This window comes from Bos grunniens, chromosome 11 (assembly GCF_055505025.1).
Source record: "Bos grunniens cultivar Pamir isolate PY7600 chromosome 11, Bosgru_T2T1.0, whole genome shotgun sequence".
NCBI lineage: Eukaryota > Metazoa > Chordata > Mammalia > Artiodactyla > Bovidae > Bos > Bos grunniens.
Genome location: NC_141175.1, coordinates 29,352,967 through 29,359,430, shown reverse-complemented (window position 1 = coordinate 29,359,430; position 6,464 = coordinate 29,352,967). Strand labels below are relative to the sequence as shown.

The 6,464-nt window shown below is 47.5% G+C and overlaps 1 long non-coding RNA gene across 1 annotated transcript; it reads left to right on the top strand.

The window, feature by feature from the left end:
* Positions 1-219: 219 nt before the first annotated feature.
* On the top strand, positions 220-5,871 carry LOC147362789 (uncharacterized). The gene is made up of 2 exons (XR_015135819.1): positions 220-365; positions 5,501-5,871. It is a non-coding gene; the product is annotated as an uncharacterized LOC147362789 (long non-coding RNA).
* Positions 5,872-6,464: the final 593 nt, after the last annotated feature.

The window sequence follows — 6,464 nt, the reverse complement described above, 5'->3', positions numbered from 1 at the left end:
ATTTGCTCTGTTAATCCGTTTCTGTGCAGAAAGTAAGTAGTTTATGTTGTGGGCAATAGAAAGTCTTTGCATTTTTTTTTTTTTAATATATATGTGATCCCATCAGAATTTTCAAACTCTGGGGTGACATGTTAGGTATGTGTCATGAGGCCATGCTGCCTACATGTAGGGGCCAGCCCAAGTGGGGGAAGTAGAGAGCCTGGCTTCAGATTAGGAGGCCCCTGTTGTAATCCAGGCAGAGTAAGGACAGAGAGGAGGGAGGACGTTTGAGAAAATAGCTGGACCTGTGGGAGGTGCGCTTCCACTTCCCAGGCCCTCATCTCCTCTCCTGGTCAGTGGGAGCCTTGGAGAAAGGCCTTCTGCAGGTGAGGTTGCTATTTGCTCTCTGTCTAGTCCCTGAAGAGATCTTCCCTGCCAGGCCCAGCAGGAGTTGGGTGTGTGTCTGTGTCTATGTGTGTGTCTCTCTGTGTCTGTGTGTATCTGTGTACATCTACATGTACATCTGTGTGCGTGTCTGTGGTCTGTATCTGTGTGTGTGTCTGTCTGTATACCTGTCTGTACCTGTGTATCGTTGAGTCTGTGTGTCCATGTATCAATGTCTGCGTTGGGGCCAGCTCACCTCCCACGCCCATCCTCCTGGGAGAGCTGTGTCCTGAGCAAGGTGCCTGCTATGGCTCCCAGAGGAGGAGAAGGGAGGGAAGGGGTGGCGGGGAGGGGAAGAGAGGGCCGGCTCTATGTCTGTCTAGAAGGGAGAGTCCACTCTCTGGAGATCCAGTGCCCCCAGTGCCCTGCTCTGTTCCCTCAAACCACCATCCGGACAGGGCTCCAGGTCCCCTGGTGCCTGCAGGGCCCAAGGGCACACGTGAATCTTATTGCCTTGAGAGATTCCATGGGCTTCAAGGCTTTTGCTAATCAAAATATGGCCGGAGGGTTTCATTAGCATTTCTTGGAAACAGAGAATCTCAGGCCGCAGCCCAGCCCAGGCCCCTACAGATTCAGAATCCAGAATTCAACAAGATCTCCAGGTGATTCATTTGAACACAAAGTGTGAGAAGCACTGCCCGGGCTTGCCCTTGCCTTGCGCTGGAGGAAGGATGGTGTGGGGGTTGATTTAGCATGTGCCGCAGCCAGGCTACCGCTTCCCTGGCCTCTGCTGACCAGCTGTGTGGTCCTGGATAATGCCTCCCTCTGTCTCAGTTTCTCATCCATGCATCAGGGCATTAGCACTGCCTCCCTCACTGGGCGAGCGCGAGTTAAATGATATGTCTCCCGTAAAGTGTTTACAGCCGGGCCTGGCCCACAGTAAGCATCTGGAAACTCTTATCTGTCATTCCTAAGAGAAGGGTCGTCCGCCCTCTGCTTGTCCCACCCCCACCCCACCCCATGCGACCCCCCACGACACTCTGCACCTAAGATGGGCACAATATCCCCCATTTAGACTGCCCTGAGGGAGAGCGCCCTCCTGTGGCTCCTGTGGGTCTGACGTGACTCGGGAGTCTCTTCCTTGTCCCAGAACAGCCCTTCAGTTCTTGGAAAGTACTCTCTGTCCAAGTTTTCCTGTATTTGGCTATTCTGGTTCCCAGAACCCCATAACCTCTGTAGGCCCTGGCTGCCTTCCCAGAAGCCAGCCTCTCAGCACTCTGTGCTTAGCCTACGCCCTGCATAAGGGACCTGCCCAAAGCCAGAAGGCTGCCTCAGGGGTGGTCTTCAGACCTGTTAGTTCTGTGGATGGGCCAGTCAGATGGCTGCAGGGTAAGGCCCCTCTAGAGAGCTGCCGCCACTAAGATATCCCAGGTCCAGTAGATGCTAAACTGCATAAGATGCTCCATACGGCACAGAGAGTATGAGGCACCTGGCACCCTGGCCAGCAGGCAAGGGGGAGACCTGGGGAAGGAAATGCCCTTCGGTGGGCTCCCCAGAACCTGGAGGAGGTGGCCCAACAGGCCTTTCACAGCTTCTCAAACCAACTACAGTCAATGTCCCTGGTCACAGGTAGGAGAGGGCAGACAGTTGGTCTTTGTTGTTCAGTCACTCAGTTGTGTCATACCCTTTGAGACCCCATGGACTGCAGCACACCAGGCTCCCTTGTCCTTCACTATCTCCTGGAGCTTGCTCAAACTCATGTCCATTGAGTCGGTGATGCCATCCAACCATCTCATCTTCTGTCACTTGCTTCTCCTGCCCTCAGTCTTTCCTAGCATCAGGGTCTTTTCCAATGAGTTGGCTCTTTGCATCAGGTAGCCAAAGTTTTGGAGCTTCAGCTTCAGCATCAGCATCAGTCCTTGCGATAAATAATCAGGACTGATTTCCTTTGGGATTGGTTGGTTTGATCTCCTTGCAGTCCAAGGGACTCTCAAGAATCTTCCTCCAACACCACAATTCAAAAGCATCAATTCTTTGGCGCTTAGCCTTCTTTATGATCCAGCTCTCATAACCGTACATGACTACTGGAAAAAAACATATTTTTGACTATACAGACCTTTTCAGCAAAGTGATGTCTCTGCTTTTTAATACACTGTCTAGGTTTGTCATAGTTTTTCTTCCAAGGTGCAAGCAGCTTTTAATTTTGTGGCTGCAGTCACCGTCCACAGTGATTTTGGAGCCCAAGGAAATGAAATCTGCCACTGTTTCCACTTTTCCCCCATCTATTAGCTATGAAGTGATGGGATTGGATGTCATGATCTTAGTTTTTTGAATGTTGAGTTTTAAGCCAGCTTTTTCACTCTCCTCTTTCACCTTCATCAAGAGGCCCTTTAGTTCTTTGCTTTCTGCTGTAATGGTGGTGTCATCTGCATATCTGAGGTTATTGATATTTCTCCTCGCAAACTTGATTCCAGCTTGTGCTTTATCCAGCTCAGCATTTCACATGATATACTCTTTTTATAGCTTTCCTGGTAGCTTGGACAGTAAAGCGTCTGACTACAATGCGGGAGACCCGGGTTCAATCCCTGGGTCGGGAAGATCCCCTGGAGAAGGAAATGGCAACCCACTCCAGTATTCATGCCTGGAAAATCCTATGGACCAAGGAGCCTGGTGGGCTACAGTCCATGGGGTCTCAAAGAGTCAGACACGACTGAGAGACTTCTCTTCACTTCTTCTTCACTCTGTTTATAAGTTAAATAAGCAGGGTGACAAAATACAGCGGGCAAATGGTGGCTCAACCCAAATGGAGAATGCTCCACAACCTCTTGACCGCAATTGGATTTTTTAAACTTTTGGCTGAAGTTCTTGGAATTCAAACAAAATAAATAAGTTCTTAGAAATAATAAGACCAACGATGGTGATTATAGTAATAGGAGTAATAAGTAATCATTTGGGGACTTACCTGTAAGTTACTATTAAGTTGTTGACATACATTATCTCATCTAATTCTCACAACAAGCTTGAGCAAGGTGCGATTGTGACAATGACAAAAAGGGTCTGATACTGAGAGTCTTCTCCAGCCACCACTTCCCCCTCATCCCTTTCCAGAGCTATTCTGGGTTTGCCTGCTGGACTGTAGACTCTGCTCTGTGATCATGAGTGGGGAGTAAAATGGAAAGGAGCTGAAAGGCCACATTGATTTACAATTTAAAAGGTTCTGGAGCTTCTCCCAGAAGAAAACAGCTTGTCCAGAAGGACACAGGAGAGGTCCAGGGAGAAGTGGGGGTGAGAGGAGATTGAGAGAGGAGACATTTGGGGGAGGGGCTGCCTCAAGGACAGAGCTCTGGGGAATTTGCTGGGTTAAGAGGATGTTCAAGAAATTTTTGCTGTGCATTTTGCACTATGGCTCCCTTTGACCACTTCTGTGGGAGATGTATGTACATATTTGCATTCTTTTCAAGATTTTTTTGAGCTGAAGTTATATGTCTTCCGAAAGCAACCCAGAACAGCTAGAACTGAGTCAACCCAGTTATATTTGCCTTTCACTGTTATTAGCTCCACCACTCAGTGATGAGGACACAGAGATTAGATAGTTTAACTAACTGGCCTACAGTCACACTGCAAGTAAATGTTGAAACCAAGGTCTGATGAGCACTCTGGGCTTGGGGCAGCAGCCACCTCCCAGGGGTTCAGAGGAGCAGGTAAACACGATGCTATTTCCAGGCTTCTCCGGGTGGATGGTCTCCTAACTGCCCAGCTCACAGAGAAGTGACTCCAGGACTCTTGGGCTACGAATACCATTTTCTTCACTTGAAGTGAAGCGTGCTTCCCACATTGTCCCTTCCTCCACTAGTCCTTCTTCAGTGAATCACCTGCTCCCTTCCAGAAGCAGGCCTCCGCGTGAGCTTCTCTACCCAGGCAGTGTCTGTCTTTAAAGTCAACAGCTGCCACGGTTAACAAGGGGCCAGCAGGCCTGGCAGAGCACATTCCACACAGGAAGTCCTGCCAGCCATTCAGTCCCTCCGCAGTCATTTCCTGGGCTCATACTCCCTGGAGGCAACTCTCCAGACTCTCAGAGCTTTCCTCTGACACTCCATGACTTGATGGTCTATTATCATAAAATAAAACTAAGCAGGTCATTGACCTCTTAATGTTTTTCCTTTTTCCCAAGTGGCAGAAGGGTTACCACAAAGTAATATTGAAAGTCTTAGATTGCAGAAAAGATACTGGTCTTCTGACCAGTAAGAAGAAGGGGGTGAGGGTGGGGGCTTTGTATTTTTTGTCACGTAATGATTTCAATGCTAAAAAAACAAAAGTAAAGAGAATGATATCTACCACCCGTTTTGACAATCTTTGAATATCCTGTATTTATTTCAAATCATTTTGGTTCAGGTGAAACTCCTGTGTATCCCCCCATCCTGTTCCCCACCCTCCCTCCCTCAGATATACTGTTTAACACCCTATGCATCTACTATACACACAGGAATGTGTCCTAAAGAATAGTTGGTGGTGTTCTACATGTTTTAAAATTTTGCACGAATAGTATCGAAATGGAGCAGGACTCTATGATCCTTGCCCCCCATCCCCTTGGTCTGTTTTTGGTCTGTGGAAAACCTTAGACAAAGAATAAGTTTAGGGGGCTTCCCTGGTGATTCAGTGGTTAAGAATCTGCCTGCCAGTGCAGGTGACATAGGTTCGATCCCTGGTCCAGGAAAATCCCACATGCTGCGAGGCAACTAATTTTGTGTGCCGCAACTACTGAGCCTGTGCTTGGAGCCTATGAACCACAACTACTGAGTCCACGTGCAGCAACTACTGAAGCCTGCGTGCCCTGGAACGCATACTCCACAGAGAAGCCAGCGCAACGAGAAGCCCACACCACAACGAGCGAGTAGCCCACGCTTGTTGCAACTAAAGACTGCATGCAGCAACGAAGACCCAGCGCAGCCAATAAATTAATTAATTAAATAATTAAAAAAATGTAATCAGAGAAGTTAGAACATGCAAAAACAAAGGAAAACAGTCAAAGGAGATAAAATAATAACAGTTTAGTCGCTAAACAGTTTCAAGGACCTTTAGTTCCTTCTCAAGGGCTATAGATAATATTCTGAGCCATATCCTGTGAACTGTCTCATAGATACTACAACACTCACCACGTGGAAGAAGTTAACTACATGATGCCCAGACTGGAGCCATGACATAAACTGCCACAATTCCGAGAACTGGCCTCAGAGAAATGGGAACAAACAGACCCTGAAACTGAAGATTAACTGTATTTAAAACCATCAAGATGATGCAGATCAGACAGCTGATGATCAGTTTCAAGATGACTGTCAGAGCTGACTGCTCTTTCTACATGGAACCTCCTCCCTCTCTGTCTAGAAAAGCTCTTGCCCTCTGATTGTGAGGGGAAAGTAAAGCTGTTCTTTGAACAAGCATCCACCACCACACCACACACACCTCCCAGTCCCTGGGATCCAAAATAAAGCAAACTTTCTTTTCCAACAACCTGGGCTCTTTATTGGCTTTTGAGCAGCAAGCAGCTGGACCCTGTTTCAGTTATAGTATCACACTTTACATAACTTCGGCGACTTGCTGTTTTCTCTCAATGATGTGTCTTGGTGGGCTACAGTTCATGGGGTTGCAAAATGAGTCAGACATGACTTAGCAACTAAATAACAACAAAAAGTTTAATGCATGGAGCTCTTGTTCATTCATTTTACCTGTATAGTATTCCATGATGTACATATCCATTGTTGGGCATTTGGGTTATCCTAAGTTTTTTCTGAGACAAACAATGCCGTGGTGATCAATGCTGCAAGTGGACAGGCCAGTGTGTACATGTGGAAGTTTCTAGGATCTCCTCCTGTGTCATAGGAAGAAGTTTTCTACATGGCAAAAATCCTGGGTTGCATTTCAAGTTTAGAAATTGCAGCCAAAGTAAAATGAGGTGTGCCAGTGACCCTGCCTCTGGCTTCCACCTCAAGAGCCCTGTGTCCTAGGTGAGGGAATGTGGCCCCCTTTCCAAGAATATGCTCCCTAACAACACCCTACCCACAGACTCAGCTGAAGTCACATATATATAGACCCCACTGTGAGTC